This window comes from Pseudochaenichthys georgianus, chromosome 23 (assembly GCF_902827115.2).
Source record: "Pseudochaenichthys georgianus chromosome 23, fPseGeo1.2, whole genome shotgun sequence".
Lineage (NCBI taxonomy): Eukaryota > Metazoa > Chordata > Actinopteri > Perciformes > Channichthyidae > Pseudochaenichthys > Pseudochaenichthys georgianus.
In genome coordinates this window covers 6232215-6258020 of record NC_047525.1, presented here as the reverse complement: position 1 = coordinate 6258020, position 25806 = coordinate 6232215, and the positions used below count along the sequence as shown (strand labels likewise).

General features: G+C 41.7%; 1 protein-coding gene and 1 non-coding gene across 2 annotated transcripts in view; one reads left to right on the top strand and one right to left on the bottom strand.

The window, feature by feature from the left end:
• Positions 1-25806, top strand: part of LOC117468390 (protein Wnt-5b-like) — a 143357-nt gene that overhangs the window by 5090 nt on the left and 112461 nt on the right.
• Positions 3254-3326, bottom strand: trnak-cuu (transfer RNA lysine (anticodon CUU)). Its single transcript has one exon. It is a non-coding gene; the product is annotated as a tRNA-Lys (tRNA).

Here is a 25806-nt window from a genome sequence, read left to right as displayed (position 1 = left end):
TGTTTCCAAAGCAACAACAACTTCCTGTCAACAGCGCTACCTCTCCTTCAAAATAAAAGCATGTCCATAAATAGGAAGCCAAGCCAAATTACACTTAAGACATATACAACTGCAACGAAAGTAACAAACACAATGCGATATCCTTTTCAATTTCAAAGAACACAAATTGAGTTACGTTAACAAATAACTATAAAACAACAATACTGTGTAGAATAACAAAATTAATGCCGTGAATACACCGAAACACACGTGTTGAAGTGGTTTGCTGCTGATTACTATTGAATTGTGTTACTCCAGTAAGATGGAAATATACTTTGTTTATTCATGTTATGTTAAGCTGCTGTTGTTCATTGCATTATTACTAGACTAGTTAGTCTTAAGGCTAGAATTCTGCACAAAGCCACATTTTTATTTTATTTTATTATTTGTGACTGAATGTGAACTTGTGAAGCTAGTCAAGCTACCTCTTTCCAGTAGAGTTATTTTTGTTTTGTTACTGCACTATCTGCACTCAATTTGTTTACATGGTTATTTTGTGGTGGACCACTGATAAGCTTTATTTTGTTTTGATCCAATGCTGCACAACTGAACTGATCCAATGCTGCTGTGAAAAAAGAAGCTATATCCATGTTGGATAGAATGGATAGTTGGGTACTGTCATTTAAATAAAAAAGATAACCTTAAGGGACAACTTGAATGCTTTTTTCCTTTTTTTCCTCTTAATGCATTGCATAAAGATCGGATCGGGAAAAATCGGTATCGGCAGATTGTCAAAATCGGGACATCCCTAATCGTCAGTGACGGCAGGCTGAGATCCTCACCGCTGATTGGCTTCCGCGAGAACGCATCAACGTGAATTTGACGCTCGAGTTGAAAAAATGTAACTCTCGCGTTTGTCGCGGCACCGTTCAATCACCTCACCTCAATCGCGTGATTCACGCCGCGTCCACCGCTTCATGCTCGCCGTCGGAGCGAATTCGCGTCTGTCCGCGTCTCTGCATTGACTTTACATGTAATCGCGCCACCCCCAAACATCGCATCGCGTCCGGTGTGAACGCACCATTACAGAGCCCCTCCTCCAACACACACGGACGCGCACATGACCAATGAGGGCACGAGATAAGTTTGTGTGTGTTGTGTCTGACCAGGAAGTATGTGAGCCTCCCTGTTCCTCATGTATGTGAGTGAGTGAGTGTGTGTGTGTGTGTGTGTGTGTGTGTGTGTGTGTGTGTGTGTGTGTGTGTGTGTGTGTGTGTGTGTGTGTGTGTGTGTGTGTGTGTGTGTGTGTGTGTGTGTGTGTGTGTGTGTGTGTGTGTGTGTGTGTGTGTGTGTGTGTGTGTGTGTGTGTGTGTGTGTGTGTGTGTGTGTGTGTGTGTGTGTGTGTGTGTGTGTGTGTGTGGTCAGTGGTAGTGGTCAACAGCTGTGTGCGAGCAGTGTCCTACACTAATAGTAAAAGTGGTTTATTGGACACCTTATTGAGCCTGAAACCGTTTTATAAACCCAGCAGGCTGGTACCAAACAGCCACATGACACACAGCATCCCACCAGAGGAGAGAGTTACTGAGCGCTGTGTGTTAAAGGCTCCCCACTGATTTGTATCTGCATTATATCCACTATTCCAACACCATATTGGCAATAAGAAATAGCCTACAATTAAAAATAGGATTTACAACATAAAGGGTTCTACAATTGTAACCTTTGAAGAGCATTTCACACGACTAAAGTTATTTACATTGTGTTGTCAAGTCAGGCTCCAAGGTTGACAAACGTGCAGTGGTGAAATGTAACTAAGTACATTTACTCAATTACAGTACTTACAATAGGTATTATTTTGACATCATTTTAACTTTACTTGTGTATTTCCATTTTATGCTTCATCTCAGTGTCAATAGTGTACTCTTTTACACCACTACATTTGTTTCATAGTTACTTTTTATATATAAACCCCATGATAGGCCTATATGATGCAATACTGCACTGCTTATCAATCATGTCATTTACAATGTCCCTAAAATTGGCTCCTCATTGACAAAGATTAAAATGTACAAGTCATAAAAATAAATATAATGATAAATATAATATTATTATGATTTTTTAAACTTTGAAAGAGCCATTCTGCATACATTTAGTTTAACATTCAAGTACATTTGGCTGATTTGTACTTAATTCTACTGAAATGGACCATAGTGCAGAATGAGTACTTTAACTGTTTGTACTTTAATTACATGTTGATGAAAATACTCTTGTTTTTTTACTTAATTGAGTATTATAAGGCTCTAGTATTTCTACTTTTACTTAGGTACAGGATCTGAGTACTTTATCCAGCTCTGCGGAGATCTGACTACACATGTTCTGCGATCTAAATCTAGTTGTGCAAATTATTTAGCAGGTTTTTTTCCCAAGCTTTGCACAAACATCACCACGCAAGGTAGAGGGAAGGTAGGGAGAACTACTGGGAGGAAAATTTGACGTGGTAACATAATATGGAGAGCAAGCATCCAGTCTTCTGGCTCTGCTCCGTGGTATAGGGGAAATGAATGGAAAAGCCCATATAAACACAAAAATCATTACAGAAGCTGGCTTTCTCTCCCTTTTCCTCTCCTACTCCTCTCAGTAACCCCGATCCAGCGCTGATAAAACTATCAACAGCACACCTGCATCGGGTAGGAAGGCTGTCTAACACACACACACACACACACACACACACACACACACACACACACACACACACACACACACACACACACACACACACACACACACACACACACACACACACACACACACACACACACACACACACACACACACTCCATTTCACCACTGTCATAATGAATATATATCACTACATTGTTGAGGTAGTTTTTTTCCACCTCCAAGTTACCTGTTCTGGCCTTAACAGATACCAGGCTCAGTGTTTTCAGTGAGGTTAGGTTGTAAATATTTCACCATCATTCAGCCAGAAGTAAACATTATAAGGTTCAGTTCATTGCCCTGTTGCTACTTGCACAACTGAATCTCCCCACGGGGATTAATACAGATCCATTTGATCTTATCTTATCTTATGTACTGCACTTTGAGCAAAGCCTTGTAAAATAAACAAAAACACATTTACGTTGTTCCTGTCACATGTATAACCAACGATGCCCTTGTCACGAGTCTTGTTTTCTTTATTATGGGTCATGTCCTGTAGAGATATTACCTACATATAGGATCGTATAAACACTGAGATTCCCTCGATCGAAAATGTGAGAGCCCAACGTGGGGCTCGAACCCACGACCCTGAGATTAAGAGTCTCATGCTCTACCGACTGAGCTAGCCGGGCTGATCACAGTGTAAACAGGGGGGACTTCATATCACTGGGGTGATGTATTTGTAAATATGGATCATCAGTTTATAAGGAACCACATTGGGACAACCTAAATCAGGGGTGCCCCACCTTTTTTGAACCGAGAGCTACTTTTAAAGTTGCCAGTCTGCCGAGATCTACCAGTCCAAATAGAGAGGCGTAGCCATTACTGACAGCCTACTACCAGGTAAATACACACTACTTGTATACAACTGACCTTTGTACCATTAATTCTAATCTACACACATACAAGTATTGTACACTAAACCAGAGTTGGAGTTTATTCACACGTCACATACTACAGTGGGTAATGTTTTCAAGAAACATTGAACAGTGCTGCCACATATGACACAGGAAAAAAAGAAAATACTCTGAACCCTTTCTTTGCCATTATATAAAAATAGTGTTGCTACAAAAGTATAAATTAGGCTTACTAATAAGACAACTCAGATCTGAAGCTACACAGGAATCTGCTGCCAAAGTGCAATAAAAATCATATCAAGTTTTATTTATATAGCACATTTATAAACGATTTTTGGTCGAGCCAAAGTGCTGTACATATAATAAAAATAGCCTACAGTAGAGACACTTTATAGCAAATACAACAGCACAGATTGTTCAGAATATCAGTATGAGAAAAACGACACCCTCTGTCCTTAGACCCTCACATCGTACAAGGAAAAACTTCCAGAGAAAACCTGCAGTTTAAGGGGAAAAAATGGGAGAAAAAAAAGACAAAATTAATAGAATCAAACCCTTTTTTTGTTGCATTTTAGTAGAGTATAAAAAGAAATGCCTTTAAAATAGGATGCAAGCAAGACTAGTTTCTTAACCTGAATTGATAATAGACTATAATCAATTTAAACAGAACATATCTTAATGTTTGCATTCTTATACCATTTTGTACAATAATTATAATAAATAAGTTCAAACAAACTAAAACTTACAGCTGATTAATAACGTATCTAACTTGAGTTTTTATTATATCAAAAACTTGTTGAAATGCTTCTGTTATTTTTACTGTCCCCCAAAAGCGCGTCAGCAGCCTCCAGGAATGCTTCTTTCACAACTTCGCCGTGTTTCGCAAGAACGTGACTGACACGATAAGATTCTATGGTAGCAGCTTTGCTCTTGTTGTTGGGCCTGGTGAAAATGGACTGCTGTGCATTTAGCTGTCCTTTCAGGTGGTCCCTCCCCTTTTGGGAGCGTAGGGCAGAATTAGGCATGGGAGCCTGCCTGCAGACCTCCACTCTCAGGACAGTTCCGTTGCAGACCTCCACTCTCAGGACACCTCCACTGTCAGTACAGGAAGTGACAATTCTGATGCGTTTTTTTCCCGCCTACCGAAGGACTCGTTTGATGGAAGTTTTCAAATCACAATGGAGACTCATCACGGAGGTGATGAGTCCGACCACCGTGCACTTTGGGTCGGCCTTGGTCAAGCCCTTTTGACCCCCCCAGCCTGGTTCTCAAATGACACCATGGAGGAATGTAACGGGAGTTGACAGGGGACTCTGCCCGCCTCACGAGTGCCTATTTTCGGACACTTTTTTTCACTTTTCCCCGGTTTTATAATTTTTTTGGCTATTTCACCCGGTTTCTACCGGGGACATTGCCCGGTCTCGGGTGTCCCCCCCACGGCCTGTGTCCAGCTCAATTAAACAAAGTCTTGGCTTTTAGAATATTAAACTGGTTTCGGCAAATTCAGATGATAAATACAACTTTGAAGCTTGTAACGGCATGATTACAAGCGGAGAACTGAGTAACTTGATGTCACAGCAGGCATAACAACAGCCAGTGTTTCTCGTGAGCGTTTTCCCCGGGAAACAAACACAATACACACAAACGCAAAAATACACAAACACACACATATCTTCCCTCCATACTATTTTGATCATTTGCTCCGCTAATCAATCAGATCGATGGATTCCAGAGATTTTTCTCAAAAATGATGACTCAGTGGGCAACAGTCAGTGGGCACCACTTAACAGCCAATCAGAATGAGAATATGTTTCACGTGACTTATTCAAATTGTGAGTGATTGAGTGACGGATGAAGGTTGTTTAGGAGAAAATATCGGAGAAGAAAAAGTTTGAGAGTGGCGCTCGGAAAAGGAAATTGTTGAGGGAAAAGTAGTTTCGAGACAAGCAGCTATTACAAAACATGTCGAAGCCTACAGGTTATTTTAAACCTGTAGGCCAGGATGAGGAGGAAGGACAGATGAGTTTTGTATCGAGCGGCAGCGGTGCCGGCCTCGGGGCCTCGGAGACAAGTAGGCCGTCTGGTTCTGATAGCGATGGAGTAGCGGGAGAGGAAAAACAGACAGGAGGGACATTATCCGTTGGAGGAGATGGAGAGGACGACGAGGACTTGCTACGTGGAGGGGAGCCAACGGCAACCGGACAAATACATGAGGGAGGCCCGATACGTCACTCATCTGGAGGCGAGGACCAGGCGCGCATAGAGCAGAGTGGAGAAGTGCGATCACAGAGCCTGCCGAGGCTATAAATGACTTTGATTTGTTGTTTAAATAGGGGGCCTACAAAACTCATCAGCCCCAGGGCCTGATGGCAGGTTAAGGCGGGCTTGTCTATATATATATATATATAGATATATACATATGTATATAATAAGTGTCACGATCCGATTTTATTTTGTATTTGCGTACATTTCCTGTTTGGAAAGTGGCACTGTACTGATAGTGGTGATTTTATTTTGGAATTCTTAGCGTGCACTTCCTGTACTGACAGTGGAGGTGTCCTGAGAGTGGAGGTCTGCACCGGAACTGTCCTGAGAGTGGAGGTCTGCAGGCAGACCCCTCTCGAATTAGGAGGGAATTCCAACTCGTAGCGTTTGTGCACTGTTTTGAAATGCCGCTCCTAAATTACCCTTCTTCGATAAAGCCACGCTCGCATTGCAGATGAGACAGATGGACTTTGAATTGGAATAGAAAAATCATCCTCCCACTCGGAGTGAAAATTATATATTTTGGGCTTTTTTGCTTCTGCCATAATTGCGGTCTTGTGTGTGTGCGGAGTGCGGACTGTCACTCCTGTTGACAGGGACAGTCAGCGAACTAGTGCACTGCAAACCGGACCAGCCACGCCCCGACACGTGGGGTCACGCCGCCCAATCACAAAGCTTTGATGCGTTCAAGTGCATTATTCTGGCACAGGAAGATTATGTTATAGGACATTAACGATAAAACAGAATATTGTTGTTCTATTTTTAGACACATCTCGGTCGATCGCGGGGAGATTCCCAGTCGATCGAGATGTGTCTGGTTGGGCACCCCTGACCTACAGAGATGAATCCTGCAGGTAAAACACTCGGCCGTGCCGACACCTTCCGCCGCTGATTCGACATGTTGAATCGGTTAAATAACATTGTCTGCTGCATTTATTTTGTCAATTTAAATGGTAAGTAACGTTATTTTGTCAGGTGTGCGTGACCTGTGCTGCTGCGCGCTCGTCATCTGCAAGGTGCTTACACAGCAGTCAATGATGGACATCAGAAAATGGTTAAAACAACCAGCCCTTATCGCCAGCAGTAACACTGCATCTACTGCATGTAATAACAGTTCAGATCATGGGGACATTACGTTACCCGCGGCCACTGTCATGGTCAGTACTCCCGCCCGACTCGCCAGCTTTGCCCGCCTCGCCCACGGAGGCGGAGCAGCCGCAGCCGTCTTCGTTGCCCCAAACACCGCCACCCCTCGGCGGCCCGCAAGTGCCAGAGGACCTCGGCTAAACAGAGCCTGCCCAGGTATATTTTAAAAAGTACCCAACTCACCTGTACAGTGGGGTAAGGCGCTCATTTTGCAGCTCATGGTTTCAAAACAGAGATTGGCTGGAATATTCATGTGAAAAAGATGCCATCTTCTGCTATTTATGTAGACATTTCGGTCTTAAAAGGGGAGTGATTTGTAAAATATCCATAAAGAAAAAGTAAATCTGTTTACAGTTCTGTTTCATATGGGTGTTGAGATATATCCATAGATCTCTTCATTTTGCTCTCAAAGTGCACCAGATTGATGCTTTTAACTTCAGACGAAACGGGTCATATCCGCTACAGTTCTCTATTATATAGAGTAGACGGTTCGGCCACACGAGGCCGACAGGGAAACACAGATAACGATAACGATAAAGGGTCCCAAGGTGGGTAGATCTGCGGACGCAACGCTCTGGGGGGCCAAATGGCTCCATGATTACGCCCTATACGATCATTTCCTGATAACGAAAATACTGACGGGCTGTCAGGAGAGAGGGAGGAAGAGGAGAGGAGAGACTCCGTGTATTATTCTTATATTATTATATAGAGTCGTTATTCATTTGTTTTAAAGCTCAATAAATAACAAAGAAGACCTTTGACCTGCACTTTTATAATTTTGTCCAGAAGATTTAAACTTTAACGGACATGTTGACCGGCTAAAATAAATTGTAACGGAAACTCTGCCGCACGGTTCCCTCGTCCCTTGGAAGAGACGGAGACGTGGGTGTTTTTCATCTGCTGGTGGACTACCGGAGAGATTTACAGCAGGAGCACACGCTCGGGAGGGAGAAAAAGAGCCAGAACCCTCTCCCCACCTCTGCTGCTAAATCCACCGCGGAGAATAAACCGAAGGGCAACCATGGGTACCATGTAATGCTCGGGAAGTCTTCTTCGCTGCTTTTGGTGTATTTTGTGGCGGAAGTACAGCGCCACTTACAGGCCTGGCATATGTACTACAGCGTCTCCAGCGGGTCGAGCGGTCTCGTGTGGACGGACACGTTTCTGGTGCCGATTGCGTGTGGACGGAAGACTTTTTTATATATCGAATTCGGTTCATTTTCGTTACCGTCTCTGTGTGGCTAGGGCCTCATGCTCTACCGACTGATCCAGCCGGGCTATAATTGGTTGAAATGTGGTCATATTTCGGAGCTGAGTTCACTGTAATGGACTGAAAACACTTCCAAGGGTGGATGGAGGTAGGCCTGTCGCGATAATCAACAAATTGACTTATCGTACGATAAATACAAATGGACTCGATAACTTTTCTGAGCTCGATAAATTGCCGTTTACATGCGTGTTTGGTTACATAAGGATGTGACCAGCATTTTAGCCAGGAGCGCTGTGGCTGCCAACCCGGCGCGTTATGGACAGTGTACACTGTACACTTGACTGTTGTTTTAAGGAGGTTTTTTTTGCTTGTGAGACAATGTGTGCTCATATTTATTTATTTATATATATATATATATATATATATATGAGAGAGAGAGAGCTCTGTTTTCCAGCCGGAGTCTATTTAATTGATTGTTTTGGTTGTGGGTGATTTTAATTAATTTGTTATAATTAAATGTATTTATTTTATTTATTATATATCATTTATATATTTGAATATTATTTCACATTTAATTTGCAATGTTGAATGTTCAATACTTGAATTATATATTATCATTATGTCAGTGGTCTAAAATGGTCTTACAACGGTGCCGACAATATTATCGTTTATCGCAATAATTTCCGGGAAAATGTATCGTCCAACAAAATTCATTATCGTGACAGGCCTAGATGGAGGCTTGTATTTCTAATTGTAGACTTCTAATTAAATTCTGTAAATGAACTTCTCAACAACAGGAACAGATGTCCTGGTTTTATGTTACAGCTGACTTGTGCAATAAGCTAATTGATCTTTCCTCTGAAGTCAGTCTTAGACCTTGTAGTCAACAATCATCTTTGCATGCTTCTTTTTTTTAAGACTACTGCATCCATACGTTATAGGAGAAACTAATCACACATCTACTTGTCAACCATCTGACCTGCAGGTAAAATATTGTCAGAAGGGTCCCACGACCCTGAGATTAAGGCCCAATCCCAAACCACTCCCTCAACCCTACCCCTCCGTGATGGAGTGAACTCCGTCTGTAGCCACACTCGCAGCTCAACGAGGCTCGGGAGAGCATGAGGCCCTGCTGGGTATCACACTACAACAGGCACAGAAAGGAGCTGTGCCACACTAGGAAATCTATCACAATGTTTTAAATTACGTTTTGCAGAGACTTATTGACAACTGATTGGTGTGTGAGGACAATTTAGGGTATGGATGGTATTACTACCACTACTACTACTACTACTACTACTACTACTACTACTACTACTACTACTACTACTTCCTGGTACATGACCTCATATGGCCTGACAGGGTTTGGGCATCGGTCTGAGTGTTGAGGTTGTTCAAAATCGGCCGGGTGGTGTTCTTAACACACACACACACACACACACACACACACACACACACACACACACACACACACACACACACACACACACACACACACACACACACACACACACACACACAGCCACACACAGCCACACACACAAAACTCGTTGATAGTAAGCTTTGTGTGAGTGAGTTTGAGTATTGAGCTGGCTGAGGTTGAAAAAGGGGTGGAGAAAGTTGTAGTTCCAGGCACAGAGAAAGATAGAGTCATGGTAATAAAAAGCGATATATAGAAAACATGTTTTGTCAGTTTAGAGGAAACACTGCCTCTCACTGGTCATTGTCTACTCCTACAACAGATCAGAGAAAACATGCAGAAACAAACCAGGTGTATCATGTTGGAATAGCCTCATTGTTTTTAACAAGTACTGCTGCCTTTATGCTCTACAACAGTGTGTTTGAAACTTTACAGATATAAAACCTTTTGAAATAAATTCAGATATAGAAAAGGTATTGGAGAGATTTGAATTATTCTTTCACCATTTCTGATGTTTGTGAGTCATACCACGTATTATATTATAAGCCTATGATCCACTAATCCTGTCCATTAGCAACTAGAAAGGCTTCTCCCTCTATGTGGTCGAGGTCTTTTTGAATCCTTGTGATTTCTCCTCTCATCGTTTGTTTCGGTGCTCCCTTCAACCATCTTCCTTTTTGTCTGATTCCTCTTCTTTCCTCTCCTCTGCCATGTGTGTTGGAGTGGTGGTTATAATATAATGAGATTCCCAGTGCCCAGGTGCTCTTTCTAGATAATTACTCAGTGTGTTTTTCAATTTTATGACGCTTAGCAACTTTTAATAAAGAAACTGAAAGGAATCAAGCAAGTACTCACGAACCACTGAGTGTCTTTTAATTCTGATTTCATTAAGAGAATTTAAGATTTGATTATTTTACTCAATTACTTTTGGCAAAGGGAGAAAATACAACATAATTAGAGAGTTACCTTCAGACATCACCATTCAAATAACACGAGGGCGGGGTCATCATGAACATTAAATCCCGGATCTATTTGGAAATACTCGCCGTTTTATTGCCAATGATAGATGTATTTTGCGGCTTTCAAAGCAAAAAAATAATAATTGTGTTTGTCGTTTAAAGAACTTTTTGTTGTTGTTGAAGAGTGTAAAATGTAATCAAACTGGGAATATCAAATACAATTGTTTATGTTCTAGTGCGCAAAACTATTCGACTGTGAATGGAAGATGAAATATTGAAGTAAAGCTTTGGCGATGTAAGCCTTCAGTGACTAAACACCTTTTATATATAGTTTGTTTTCTGATCAAAATTACTTTAATGTGTAATATTTTCTTTATTTATTAGAAGGGAAAAATATATCTCTGAGTGCAAACATTGCCTCTCGTGCTTTGAAGTTTTATTTGAACAGATTTTACTTTTTGTAAGCTCACTTCTCTCATGTTAAAGGAAAAACACTATCACTGCCTTTAAGAGCACCTCTTGCTTGAGGAGAGCCAAATAGTAGAGTCAGGAATCAGCCCTTTGTGTCTCAGCAACAGAGAGCACTTTGCATCTCTCCGAGCCTCCAACAAGCAGCATTTTGGTAAAGCTGCTGAAGTCTCTGTCTAGTTTGGTTAGAATCAATGAGGCATGATGGTAAAGAAACTAAATCTGGGATTCAAAGTGAAGCTCTCTAATCCATCAGCAGCTCCTTTCAGACTCAGGGGCGGTTCTAGGGGGGGGCCAGGGGGCCAGTGCCCCCTAACACTGACTCTGGACCCCCCTGTGGCCCCCCTGAAAATGAAAAAAAAGTTTATGATTAAATGATTTATTGGCTGACGGAATAAGCGTAACTAACACTATTTGTCATTCTAGTTGGACCCATTCGAACAGGGGTCTCCAACACATCGATCGCGAGCTACCGGTAGCTCGCAAGCCCTCAGCTCGCCAAGCTAATCCAAAATGTAATTAAAAGAATCTACCCGATGCATAAACGAAACCTCAATCATAGCGAACTCTATCTACTTACTTCAACTCTATATCTATCTAACACCCTTCCTCTCCCCACCCCCCACAATAAATATCGACCAATCACGTTCCTGCAACAGTTTAAAAGGGGAGTGATTAGTAAAATATGCATAAATAAAAAGAAATAATGCTAACTAGGTAACATAAGATAAGAATAAACAAGTTTAAATGATTTGTTATTGGTTGTGTCATATTCTAAAGATGTTTGGATTATTGAAAAGTATACAGCTCCCTTTCATCTGAGTGTTGAGAGCTGTATCCATACATTCATGTTGTGCTCAACGTGCACCAGATTGATGCATTTCACTTCAACATTTAAAAATAAATCTTCCCGGGGGTGCATGCCCCTGGACCCCCCTTTAGGATGTGAGGTCCACCCCCCAAATATAGCAGGTTAAAATAATTAGATTGCATACATGTTCTTTTAGTAAACACTGAAAACGGGTCCCACAGACCCAAACAGCACACAAAGGTTAAAGGTAAGCATATAATAATGTTAAAATGTGCTAAATATATACACTGCTAAAAACAAAAAAAAGAGGAGTAAAAGTAGCTCACGACTTGTTTTACTTTCTGAAAGTAGCTCTCATCCAAAAAAGGTTGGAGACCCCTGCATTAGAGCGTAAACACTATATCTATGTGTACTAAATCAAATACCAATAACTGTATTGTTTTGTTGTTTTATGCGCAATTACTTCATACTCAGCATCCTCACCCTCCTGGACCTCTCTGCAGCGTTTGACACCATCTCTCACAACATCCTCCTCACCCGCCTCTCAGACCTCCTGGGTGTCACTGGCACAGCGCTGTCCTGGTTGACATCCTACCTACACAACAGGAAACAGTTTGTCGACTCCACCCTTTCCTACCATTCCCACGTCAAATCAGTGACCAAATCGGCTTTCTACCACCTGCGGAACATTGCCAGACTCCGACCGTCACTCTCGGAGTCGGTTGCCGAGACCCTGGTGCATGCATTTGTCACCACCCGCTTGGACTACTGCAATGGTGTCCTGTTCGGGGTTCCCAACAAAACCCTGGACAGGCTCCAGTATGTCCAAAACTGTGCAGCTCGGGTCCTCACACACACAAAGCCGTGGCAGCACATCACTCCCACCCTCATCCACCTCCACTGGTTGCCGGTCAAGTTCCGCATAACTTATAAAGTCCTCCTCCTGACCTACAAGTCCCTCCATACCCTTGCCCCCCAGTACCTATCAGACATCCTCCACCCACATGCCCCACCCCGGAACCTGCGGTCTTCAGACTCTGGCCTGCTCACCACCCCCCGCACCAAACTGAGAACCTTCGGGGACAGAGCCTTCAGTGTGGCAGCCCCCACCCTCTGGAACGCTCTCCCTGCGGAGATTCGCAACATCCCCACACTGGACGCCTTCAAAAGGGCCCTCAAGTCCCATCTGTTTATCAAGGCTTTCGGCCCCTAATCGATCTGTTGTTTTGTCTGTCTGACCTTTGTTTGTTTTGTTTTGTTTGTGCTTGCCCTATTCCTGTAAAGCGACCTTGGGTCCCTTGAAAGGCGCTATAGAAATATCAGTTATTATTATTATTATTATTATTATACTACTGTCTTTGTCTTTGTCTTTTTCGTGCTGCATTTATTGTGTCCCTGCCTGACACCCCCAGTCAAATTGGTCTAGAACAGCCACTGTTCAGACTGTAACTCCACCACGCAGCTGTGCAAAAAGCTTTCACACTCTGCTAATGTTTGGATACAGAAGGGTTCAAAACACCTCTGCGGGGCGGTATCTTCTGAATTCATCCTGCATATTTTAACACATGCACCAGCATATATTTCACATTGGCGTCTGCTGCTGTCGAGCTGCTGCGTCGTCTGTCAAACGCGCACGTCGCCTGAATTCATTACATTCAATAAATGTATAGGGACCTGTCTTGTTGGCATTGGAACAAGGACACACTGTAAACCAGCTCTGAGACACATGGGACAGCACGTCCAATAAGCTGTCAGCTGTACTTCCAGACCAGCAGATAGTTTATTTCTAGTTTGTATGTTTTTTTTATTTCATTGTATATAAATGAGGGTGCACTTTTTCATATTAAGTAGCAGTATAGGTTGACCTGAAGTGAAACGGGCCCTATTATGCTTTTTTTCGCTGTAGTGTGTTATATACACACTACAGCCAGGAGTTTCTCTCCCACACCCTGCCTGAAACGACTCCATTGGACTGCTTTGTTTACTTCAGTAACATAGTGACATCACTACCTAATACTCACGCTTCTATTGGCTAGTGCTCCAACACATTGTACGCTAAGGGGCGGGACATCTCTAAGCAGTTGAACAATCACAACAGAGCAGGCCAGCTAACCAATCAGAGCAGACTGGGCTCTGGTTTCAGACAGAGGGTGAAAATAGGTGCTGCAGCACAGGCAGACGAGAAAAATTAAGAGCTTTTTGAATATTAAAGCATGGAGACATGTCCCAGTAGAGACACTACATACTATATAATATGAACCTGAACATGATCAGAATAGTCCCCTCTCAGACTTATCCATGGTCCAAAATTGACTGTCATACTCTAACAGGGTGCCTACAGCACGCTTAGTGCCTCCGGAGCGCACTGGGACGACACGTATGGAATTTCTTTCCTAAGGAAAAATATTAAATGTAATTCCGGTGCCTCACTCGTGCTGCCTTTTTGCGTGCTCAAGGACGCCTTACTGGGTAAAATGTATAAACACATGATACAAAAAACCACACAAAGTTCTGAAGAGGTGAGTTTTGATTTATGATTTAAATGAAGACAGCTGTTTGGATAGGCCAAACAGGCTATGGTTACACCACTTTCATCAATTACAATTTATACTTCATCTACTTAACATAAAATGTATGGGCAAAATGTCAGTTAAACTGGCATATTGATGAAGAAATAAAAGAAATGTTGCTTCAACTCAAATTGTTATGTTCCAGATGACCTATTTTCAACTCAGATTCTCTCAAAGTAACTTACATCTTTGTTGTCAAAAGTGATTTATTCTTAGGTGAGGAGGGTTGAAGTTTTAAAATGTGCTACTGCAGTAACAGTAGACACAGTCACAGACAGAGGGCGCTACCTCACTGAGACTCACCACTGACAAGCTGGACACTTGAGAGGGAGGGAGGGAGGTGAGAGGAAAGAGTGACAGGGTGAGAGGTGGTTGGGGAGAGGGGGAGATGTATATAATGTGGAAGTAAATAGGAGAACAGAAAGAGGGCGGGAAGCTGAAGAAGTATGAGAGGAGATAAAAGAAGAGATAGCCTCTAAAGGCGACATTTCAACCACAGGTGTGACATCTCCCTCATTCCTCTCCTCCTCTCTCTCCATTTCTCTTTCTCTTCTGGCTGCTCTTACCAAATTAATTTCACATGGCACTTCCTTTATCTCCCTTTACTTCACTTATTCTCCCTCTATCTCAACCATCATTTTCATTAATTCTGGTTTATTATAGTGTGATTTGTAGGCTTTGGCCAGGGGCGTCGCCTGGACCTGGAAACATTCGGGGCTTAGCCCACAGTGGCGGCGCTACAGTCGAATTTTCTACTGCAAGACTCCCCACACGCACATACACAATTGCGCCATCTGGTGTCACAAACGTTTGCCTGCATTAGCTTTGTTACGTTAATGGATTGTGGGAGATTCTCATAGCACGTGTCGTGAGGATCTCTTGAGGGTAAGGTGCCTGTATTATCTCGGTGGACAAAATGTATGATTTTATTTTATAAGGACAATAACGTACTGTTGTGTTTGTTTAGTTTAATGTTAATTGTTTAATGCTCACAGTCACAGCAACTTGTTTTTGTGTGATTGGCTATTTGTTTTATATGATTTATCAACGTGATCATCAATAGCTAATCTGAGCACCAGAACCCAGTGTCCTTTTATGCTGTCCATTGAAATGCAGGTATGTGAGTTTTGTGCACCAGTTTATTTGTGCTTAATGTTTCACATTGCTCCACATGATGCCTCGACTACAAAGTCTTCCATGTTTCTACGCTTCTTCCTCTGCGTCACAGTTTCGGGAATATCAAGATCATTGCACAGGGCCAGGACCTCATGTGCTTTCTCGTTACTTCTGTAACTTTTCAGTGTGTTCTCAACTGCTGTTTTGTAATCTACTGCCTACACCAAGTCAATTGTTTCTTTCTGCAGGTATTTAAGCAGGCCCTGAGTGGTTGAGAGCAGTGTCTGGAACATGACAAGCATGTAGATGTACTGCATTTTCAAAGCTTGCTTTCCAGTCCCTTTGCTAGAGGGGCTGAAAGGCTCCCTAAAGTCTTGATCAAAGCAGGGAGGTTTTTGACATGCCCAGCGAACAAGTTGTTTGTCTCCTACCTCTAGCTGTTTCTGAAATGTTTGCAATCTCTGATGGTGGACAAGAGATGTGGAGAAGAAAGAGTAGAGACGCTCCAGGAAAGTTTGTATAACTTTAATTATTTCACATTGCTTGTGAAAAATATACTACCACTCTACGATCACTGATGTTTTGTTGTTGACTGGACACTTATTTTGTAAAAGAGATAGCATGTGAGGATCTCTTAAGCAATGCAGCTCACGTGTCCTTTTTATATGCTGTCCATTGAAATGCAGGAAAGTAATCAGCTCTGAGTGATCTGTTGCCAAGGGGACACTACACCAGAGTTACATAAGCAGAGATAAAGTGCTATTTTGGGGGGAACTCACCTCCTCTGGGGTCCCCCAGGAAGATTTTCTTTAAATATTGAAGTTAAAAGCATCAATCTTGTGCACTTTGAGAGCAACATTAAGAGATATGGACACATCTCTCAACACCTATATATATAAAAAAAAAATCAAAAAATCAGAAACGGGTTTATTATTTAAAAACACTTCATTTTCCAATTAAATCATAAACTATGTCAAATTATTAGAAGTTGTTAATAATCAGATTAAACAGAAAACAGGGATGGAAGGAGGAAATAATAATCCCTCCTCACTTGCTGCTTCCCTCATCACTTGCTCTTTGCGGTTGAAATGATCTCTTTTGCTGGCCAAACATGCTGGAAGGAAAGCAGTGATGTCTTGATGTCTTGGCCCTGTATCTGCAGTCCCTAAATCAGTCATGTTACCCATTGACTCTTGTCTGTTCTGGCGTTCCTGTTCATTGTTGTCTCCATTGTCTGTTGTATCTCCTTCTTGTGTGTCCCTTTCTCCTGTTCTCCTTTCTTCATCCTCTACTCTGTTTGGCTCATCTGTGATGACTGTGTAGGTAAACACAAACAAGTATGTAAGTCAATCAGTTTCCAGCTCTGTCAAATAAATGAATTTCAAGATACACAAATGTGTCTTCATTAAAATGAGTGTCACCACACTGTCACAAAAATAGTTAAATTTACATTGGAAACCTCTTGTAGATATCACTACTAGTAGTTATCTGCCAATAGGACAGAATCATTCCTATACAAATGCAGTTTGAGTAATTCACTTATATTCACTTAACACTTTAATATAGTCATTTTCACTTAATACTCTAATATAGTCATCTTTCTGCATTCAAAACTAAGGAAAACTGTACAATTTGACATGATAATGAAGAAAAAAGGCCTCCGACAATGCAGATAATTTTTTGATCATATCAGTTTTAAGATGGGGGTCAAGGCTTAATATTTGGGAGCATAGTGTCCCCTAGGGCTGCACGATATTGAAAAAAACTGACATTGCAGTTTTTTATTCCCCTGCGATATATATTGCGTTTTTTTTTAACCTGTTAAGCCCCAAGGTCCCGGCGGGTACTTTACTTTTTTTTTCACGACGCTGTGTCTCAGAGGATCTTAATATTTAAGAACCTATTAATGTGTTATACCAGATTAACGGAAATAATCTCAGCTAACTGACGATACAAACCATTTTTACCAAAACAAAACACAAGTCTCAAAAGAAGCATCTAAATGACCCCTGAGCGAAAAATGCTAACGGACTTTGCCACAGAACTCAAGATAAAAGTACCCTTATTACTTATCGTAGCTGCACATACAATATATCCGATTAAAGCTGAGGTTCCACAGATTATTTAGGTATATAGTATCATCACTGAGTCATCCGAACTCGCGACAGGGGAAGCAAACACAGACATCACAACACGTACCTTTACAGAGCTTCTAGGGGAGATCGTCTCACCGTAGCTGTCAATCTGATCAAAAGACGTGTTCAATGGCATTAAAACGAGAAAAAACGCGGCTGAATCGGTTAATCCATAGGTTTTGAATGTCTCTGTATAAAAAAATTATTTCATTTATAATCCATAATTCCATTTTTATGTAAAAATCGCGGAGCAAAAGATAGCTGCTAAGGTAGCCACCAGAGTGGCTGCTGCTTCCGGTCTTGGCTATGCGGCAGTCTAACACACACACATTACCAAATAAGGAGTGAGAGTGACGCGTAGCCAAAACCGGAAGCTGCATACACTCTGGTGGCTACCATTAGCAGCTAACTTTTGTGCTCCGATTTTACATAAAAATGGAATTATGGATTATAAACAATTGCTTCAAAGCCACAGATACATTATCAACCTATGGATCCACCGATTCAGCCGCGTTTTTTCTCGTTTTAATGCCATTGAACACGTCTTTTGATCAGATGACAGCTACGGTGAGACGATCTCCCGTAAAAGCTCCGTAAAGGTACGTGTTGTGATTTATATATACAGTCTATGGTTGTGATGTCTGTGTTTGCTTCCCCTGTCGCGAGATCGGATCGCTTAGATACTATACTTAAATAATCTGTGGAGTCTCAGCTTTAATCAGATATATTGTATGTGCAGTTTCGATGAATAAAACCGCACGTCCCTGCGGTGTGAATATCGCGCATGCGCATATCGCGGTTATCGCCATGACACGGTATATCGTTCAGCCCTAGTGTCCCTTGCCCCCTTTCAGGAGCCCCACTGGATTAGCTTTGATCTGAAATGTTTGTATAAAAAGCTTGTTAGCTGGCTGTCCATCTCATAATGTTCAAATAGAAACTAGCTGTCAATAGGAATATCAATCAGAAGAATTATAATTTCATGCAAAAATCTGTCACAAAAAGAGGTTGCACATTTAAATTCAGGTGTTGTTATGGCAACGTCAGTGGCCAAACAGCCACATTTACTGCTGCAACTACGTTCAAACATGCTGTCGACACGTAAAGCAGTGGCAACTATGCCACCATTTCAGCTGACTTTTTCTCAGAAATGTCACATGACATCCATATATTTCAGTGCTAGGTTGATGCTTAGCTAAGATAATTATGAAACACTTTAACTGACAGGACTCCGGATCAACTGTGTACTGTAAGGTAGCTTCTAGCTTCATGTCGAACAGTAAGTCAACATTTCCCAGAGAGCTTTCTTTGAAATCACCAGGTAACACTAAAAAACATTACATTTAGATTGTATGACAAAGTTACTTAGCTACTTGCTAACGGTTTAGCTTACCCGGGCGATTCAAAGTAACATCAACGTAGCTATAATTTATGCTTTGCTTACATGTTGACATAACCGACATTTACATACCTTGTTCAGGCTAAAGCCCCGGATGCCTACCCCAGGCGACGCCCATTGCTTTGGCCCTCATTCAAATCAGTAACATTTCAAAATGTAACTGCTGAATCTCAATGGCATCCTCATTGATCATTTAAGTTAGCAGCACTTGTTTGAAAGCGATATCTGATCGTCTGACCCTCCTTTCTTTCCCCATTTGATGCGCAGCTCCTCTGTCTTGGAATTGTCTGCAAATTAAATGGAAACTGAACAATCTGGTGCCACTAAATGTTTTTAAAGCTCGGTTGGATGCTAGTCAATCGGAAGCTATTGGTACCTGTTTATGTGGATGATTTTGTAAATGATGCTGTGTGATGTCCTTTTGTTGTTCTATTTATGTTTTTATGTTTCATGTGGAACTACTTGAACATGTCTCCCTTGGAAAAGAGATCAATGATCTCAATGGGATTTATCTGTATAAATAAAGGTTTGAAATGAAATTTGACTTTCTTATATTAGTATCTGTCTCTACTGGGACATGTCTCCAGGCTTTAATGTTCAAAAAGCTCTTTATTTTTCTCCTACTGCCTGTGCTGCAGCACCTCTTTTCACCCTCTGTCTGAAACCAGAGCCCAGTCTGCTCTGATTGGTTAGCTGGGCAGCTCTGTTGTGATTGGTTATCCGCAGAGAGATGTCCTGGCCCTTAGCCTATCACGTAAAATGTGTTGGAGCGCTTGCTCAACAGAAATCTGTCAGTCTCTCTTCCCGTGTCTCTTTCGACATCCACCTTCCTTCTTCTTTCAATCTCTACCCTTCCTTCTCCTTTCACTTTATGACCCCCCCCCTTTCCCCATCACTGGATACAGACAAACACACACACACACACACACACACACACACACACACACACACACACACACACACACACACACACACACACACACACACACACACACACACACACACACACACACACACACACACACACACACACACACCCTCTGTGGGCACTGCGCCCAGAGAAAGAGGCAGCCTGAGCTGAGCAGGAGCCCCAGGCAGAGCCCCCCAGCCACACCGCCCCCCTGGAAGCCTTAAAAAAGACGAGTAAACGCGAGAAAGGGAGATTAGGTGTGGGAAGGAGAAAAGCAGGGGAGAGGAAGAGAGGGAAGATGAGGAGGAGAGAGGAATGGAGTGGAGAGAGGATGAAGAGATAAGAGGATGCAAACGCAGGGGAGACTTGCAACAGAGGAGAGGATAAGAGAAGGGGGGGACAACAGGAGATTAGAAAAATAGATGGATCGATAGAGAGGTGCAGAGAGAAGAAGGAGAAGGAGAAAGATGCAGAGCAGAAGAACAATGTGTGAGGCAGAGAGAGAAAAGAGAGAGCTGGGCAGACAGCCAGCGCTCCCTGGAGAGAGAGAGGTCAGACCAATGGACACATCTCTCTGGAGAGACTGTGTGTGTGTGTGTGTGTGTGTGTGTGTGTGTGTGTGTGTGTGTGTGTGTGGTGTGTGTGTGTGTGGTGTGTGTGTGTGGTGTGTGTGTGTGTGTGTGTGTGTGTGTGTGTGTGTGTGTGTGTGTGTGTGTGTGTGTGTGTGTGTGTGTGTGTGTGTGTGTGTGTGTGTGTGTGTGTGTGTGTGTGTGTGTGTGTGTGTGTGTGTGTGTGAAAGACAGAAGCAAGAGATGGAGGGAGGAGAGGAGAATACAGAGGAGGAGGAGGAAGAGGAGAGCAGTGGAGCGCAGACAGAGAGGAGGAGGAGGACTTGTATAAGATACATACTGAACGCCTGAAATGCGACCTTGGAAATCCATATCTGTGTTTGTGTCTGTGTCTCCGTGCGCTCGCATTTCCCCTTTTTGTCCTGCGTGTTATACCTTTAATGGATAAAGCGGGCTTTTTCTTTCAGTTAGCACAAATCCTGAAAAACTCAAAGCAAACATGGGGTAGTACTTCTCATAAATACTATCTGAGACCCTCTTCCTTAAGTCCACTGGTTGTTGTACCTCGCTCTCCAGAAAGACAGTCCATATGTTATATCCGTCTGACTGAGCTCTGATTCGTTGATAGAAACCGTCACCAATGTGAGCTATTGCTGAACACATGTGAGATGAATGCAGCAAATGCAGTGTCGCTCCCTGAAGTGTATCATATAATGGAAAACAAAGGCACAAAGGAAACACATAAATCAGACTTTGTCCACACGGGAATCAATTGTTGCCCCTTTTATACAATAACAAGACAAATACAAAGCATATCACAAACTAAGTCCTTTAAAAAGGACCAAACATTACGCCTCCAAGTCAACTTTGAAACAATGTTAACATCCGTGCTAACGCTGGGGGCATTGTGGGTTATGTGAGGACATCTGTGTGTGTGTGTGTGTGTGTGTGTGTGTGTGTGTGTGTGTGTGTGTGTGTGTGTGTGTGTGTGTGTGTGTGTGTGTGTGTGTGTGTGTGTGTGTGTGTGTGTGTCAATAACAGTATATGGAGGCCACAGGATTATGTGACCTTGCACTCCACATGTGCTGTCTCACTCACACACACACACACACACACACACACACACACACACACACACACACACACACACACACACACACACACACACACACACACACACACACACACACACACACACACACACACACACAAAGCCCCCTGTGAAATCCTCTGACTCCTAAGGGTCTTTATGAGGCCCTTGCATTGGTCACGGAGAGCTCGGAGACAAGGAGGAGGAAGAGGTGAAGCAGCAGAAAGACAGGAGGAGAAATGAAAGGAGGGAAAACTTAAGATGTGGAGAGAAAGGAGGAGGAATATTAAACAAATATAAAGAAATGTGAAAAGTGCAACCCTATCATTTAAAATGAATAACATTTAACATAATACCTTTTGATGTGTCTGATTTCCTTTGCTGCCTGTGTCATGCTCACTGGACCGCTTTGCTCCAATCCAGGAAGTGTGACATCCACATGATGCAGAACGCTAATACACTCTAAAAACAAATGCCTTGGCTCAACAAAGAAAATCAACGCAACAGTTTGCATCGATGTTTATTGAGTTAAGACAACTTCTAATGAAATTGTCTTAAAGCAACAAAGTTATTTGAGTTAGGGGAGAAGGCTTTCCCTCCAAGGCTTTTCCCCCCAAAAATTAAGTTGCTCCAACTTGTTTTACCGCATGATTTAAAAGGAATTTTAAGTTGTATGTACTTAATTACCATCATTGTGAACACACGTTTTGAAGCCATTTATAAATTAAGTTGCTCCAAATATATTGTATTCAATCGTTTTTTTTCTTAGCTTTTTCATGTTTTTGCCTTTAAAGAAAGAAATTAATTGATTCCACAACAAAAATATTAGGTAATTCACTTTTTATTTTGAACTGCAGTTGTTTATTTCAACACGTGATGTTTCAATCAGGAGAGAATTCATTTAGTTTGAACATGTATTGACACATGCCACACAGTATGATAAGGTGCATGAACACCTGAAATCACAGCTGACTGCAGGAGAGAGGAGAACCATTGTATAGTGTGGCTGCAGCACGTTGATTGGCTGCTGGAGAATGAGGTGAATGTAATAGGTTAAAGAGAACGCCTGTGATGAGCTGATTATATGCAGCTGCGGAGTGAATGTATACACCCAGTCTTCCTGAAAGAACTTGCGCTGAGCTTCATTTCAATCTTGAGAAAAAAGATAAATAACACAAATTTAAATTGCCACACAAATAATAAATAAACACATTAGCCATATTACCAAGGGACATGGGGACACAGCAATTTGCCTATGCAGTGCAACTACAAGGCCATCTACTGTATTTGAAAGACAAAAGACGACACTCACCTTAAAATGTCCTTTGTGTATTTCTATTTGTCTTAACTGTGGGAACTTGTCCAGGCATGTTAAGTGGAAGTGGACTTGAAATCCTTAACTCAAGGTGTAGAATAATTAAGTTATCAAGCCAATTGCATTACTTACTACAACTTGAATTTAGTTTGAAGTCAATTAACGCAGAAATCAGAGTTCAAATGACACACACTATTAAGTTGATGTAATTACCAACATTATTACGTCAACACAACTTATAAATTAATGTTTGCAACTTAAAATGTTTATCTGAATCAATTAACTCACATTTTTATCTTGCAACCATGCATTTCATTAAGTGGAGGTGAAAGGTCGGTAGAGTGTAGTGAGGAAGTCAGGGTGGATGGTTGGGGATCCAAAGACTTTAACTCCAGAGTCCCAGACATTTACACAATGCGGTAACTTTTATGTTGATGTCTGCACAGAGACCATTTGTGCTGTAGAGGCTTCTGGTTTGAATTACAAGCAAAGAGACTGAGAAAGCCTTAGCTACCCAGAGAAATCAAAGTGTAAATAGCCTGTATTTCTTTTCTAACTACGTCACTGTTACATCAGATCAATGTGTGGATGCAAACTTTTTAACAGATGTTGTAGCACGAGAACTAATTTTTGTTCAACACACTGAAAACACTCAAACGTCGACCTTAATTAAATGTATTATGTCATCAGATTTCACATAACTTTATTAGATTCAGTGTTTCCCTTAGGGTGGAGTCATAGCAGCGGTGCTAAGGCATGTGGGCCCAGCATAATGTGAGCGCAGAGCGCGTGGAATATTTTAGTGTGTGCACGTGCGAAGTGCGCCCCGCCAATTTGTTTCTATGTGTCTGACAGCACAAGAAAGGCCAACCCAGTCTCACAAAAAAACGTGTAATAACTACGTTGGTCCACAACTTGGGACGTAGTATTTCTACAAAAACGCCTCTGAAATGGTAAGATCCCTACGTTTTTTTTCACCACGTGATCTTCACATTTCTCCCTGCAGAAAAAAAAAACATGGCCGAACTTCGTTTTATTCTCAGTGGAAAAGGCCTATTTTAAGGTTAGTTTGGCCATTAAAATGCGTTTTGATGTCATTTGTGGATGTACATGATCTTTAGTTTGCTAGTTATTATGAAGATTACTTCAGGAAATTGTGTCCATACAACGTTTTCATTGTTACCAAGGTGGTTGCTCCACTCTAAAAACGAATTCAGGCGACCTTTCACCTCCACTTTATCTTGCATGGTTGCAAGATAAAAATGTGAGTTAATTGATTTAGATAAACATTTTAAGTTGCAAACATTAATTTATAAGTTGTGTTGACGTAATAATGTTGGTAATTACATCAACTTAATATTGTGTGTAATTTGAACTCTGATTTCTGCGTTAATTGACTTCAAACTAAATTCAAGTTGTAGTAAGTAATGCATTGGCTTGATAACTTAATTTTTCTACACCATGAGTTAAGGATTTCAAGTCCACTTCCACTTAACATGCCTGGACAAGTTCCGACAGCTAAGACAAATAGAAATATACAAAGGACATTTTAAGGTGAGTGTCGTCTTTTGTCTTTCAAATACAGTAGATAGCCTTGTAGTTGCACTGTATGGCAAATTGCTGTTTGACCAAAATTAGCAGCCTTTGAACTGTGAATAGTTCTGTGAGAGGATACAAAGTATAGAGGCTACTGTGAGAGTACAAATACTTTGGTTACTATTGTGATATCGCTTTTTATTCAAAATGGATCTCGTGAAGCAGATCAAGGATGCTTCTTGAGGTAGGATCGTTATTTAGAGTTGTCATTGAAATGCAAGTTGTTGGCAGTCACCCATTCAGAATATATTCATTTAGGTCATTTCTCTTTTTTTCCTTTTTCAAAAATAGCACAATACAATTGAAGTACGCAGAGAACTATAGCCATCCGCTGCCTTGTCGTGTACCTTGGAGAAAAGGAAGAGGACCTTTTCAAGGAGTTTAGCGACGTAATTAAAAATCTTGAAATAAAATAAAATCCACGGACACAGTGGACACAGGACAAAAGCACTGCTCTCTGTCAGCTACATTTTGAAGCATATTGCACTTTTGACCACACCCCAATCAATAATATCTTAGCAACGTTCAGCATGGATAGGTGTTGACAGCGATGGCATGGGAAAAGGATTGTGTAACATTTGAAAAGTGGCTTCTGCTCTTCACTTAACCAGTTCACATATTATATGGAACCTGCTAAAAAGATGAGAAGGTACACTAAAACTTGCACGGTTGTGATTGATACAATCTGTCCACATGCATTTAAACACTAGGCAAAGTACTCAAAAGCACCTCTGTGTGTCTTCAGGACCACGTTGCCATGACGACACACACATCCAGACTCAATAGGTGAAAACAATAGCAGCGTTGCTTTAGCAGCTGGTAATAATGGCTCTGAATTAGCTAAGAGTGACAGTTTAAAAAGTATACAATTACCTAATTCATTATCTCTTATGCGCTAACCTATTATTTAATGTGCTTCAAAAGGACATGAATATCGCCTTCCTCAGTGACCGGTCCACCCAGGGTCTGACCATACGATGGCACCATCGTGTCGAGGGAAACAAATGAATGAGCATTCTGCGATAAATGTGTTCATACTGTTTGAAATAATGACTGTCGGCAGTGGAAACATCTTTGTTACATCTTTTGTAAAATGGATAGTTTTGGACAGTCTGCCGTGGTTCCATCCCATTTCAGGTGCTGTTTGACGCTCTGCGTAACCCTCGGAGCACACCCAAGCATCCAATCACAGAGCTTGAGGACTATCACTGGGTTTGTCAATTGAAGAGGAGAGAATACTTACTTCCGGGTGTAAAAAAAAAACTACTATGAGCTG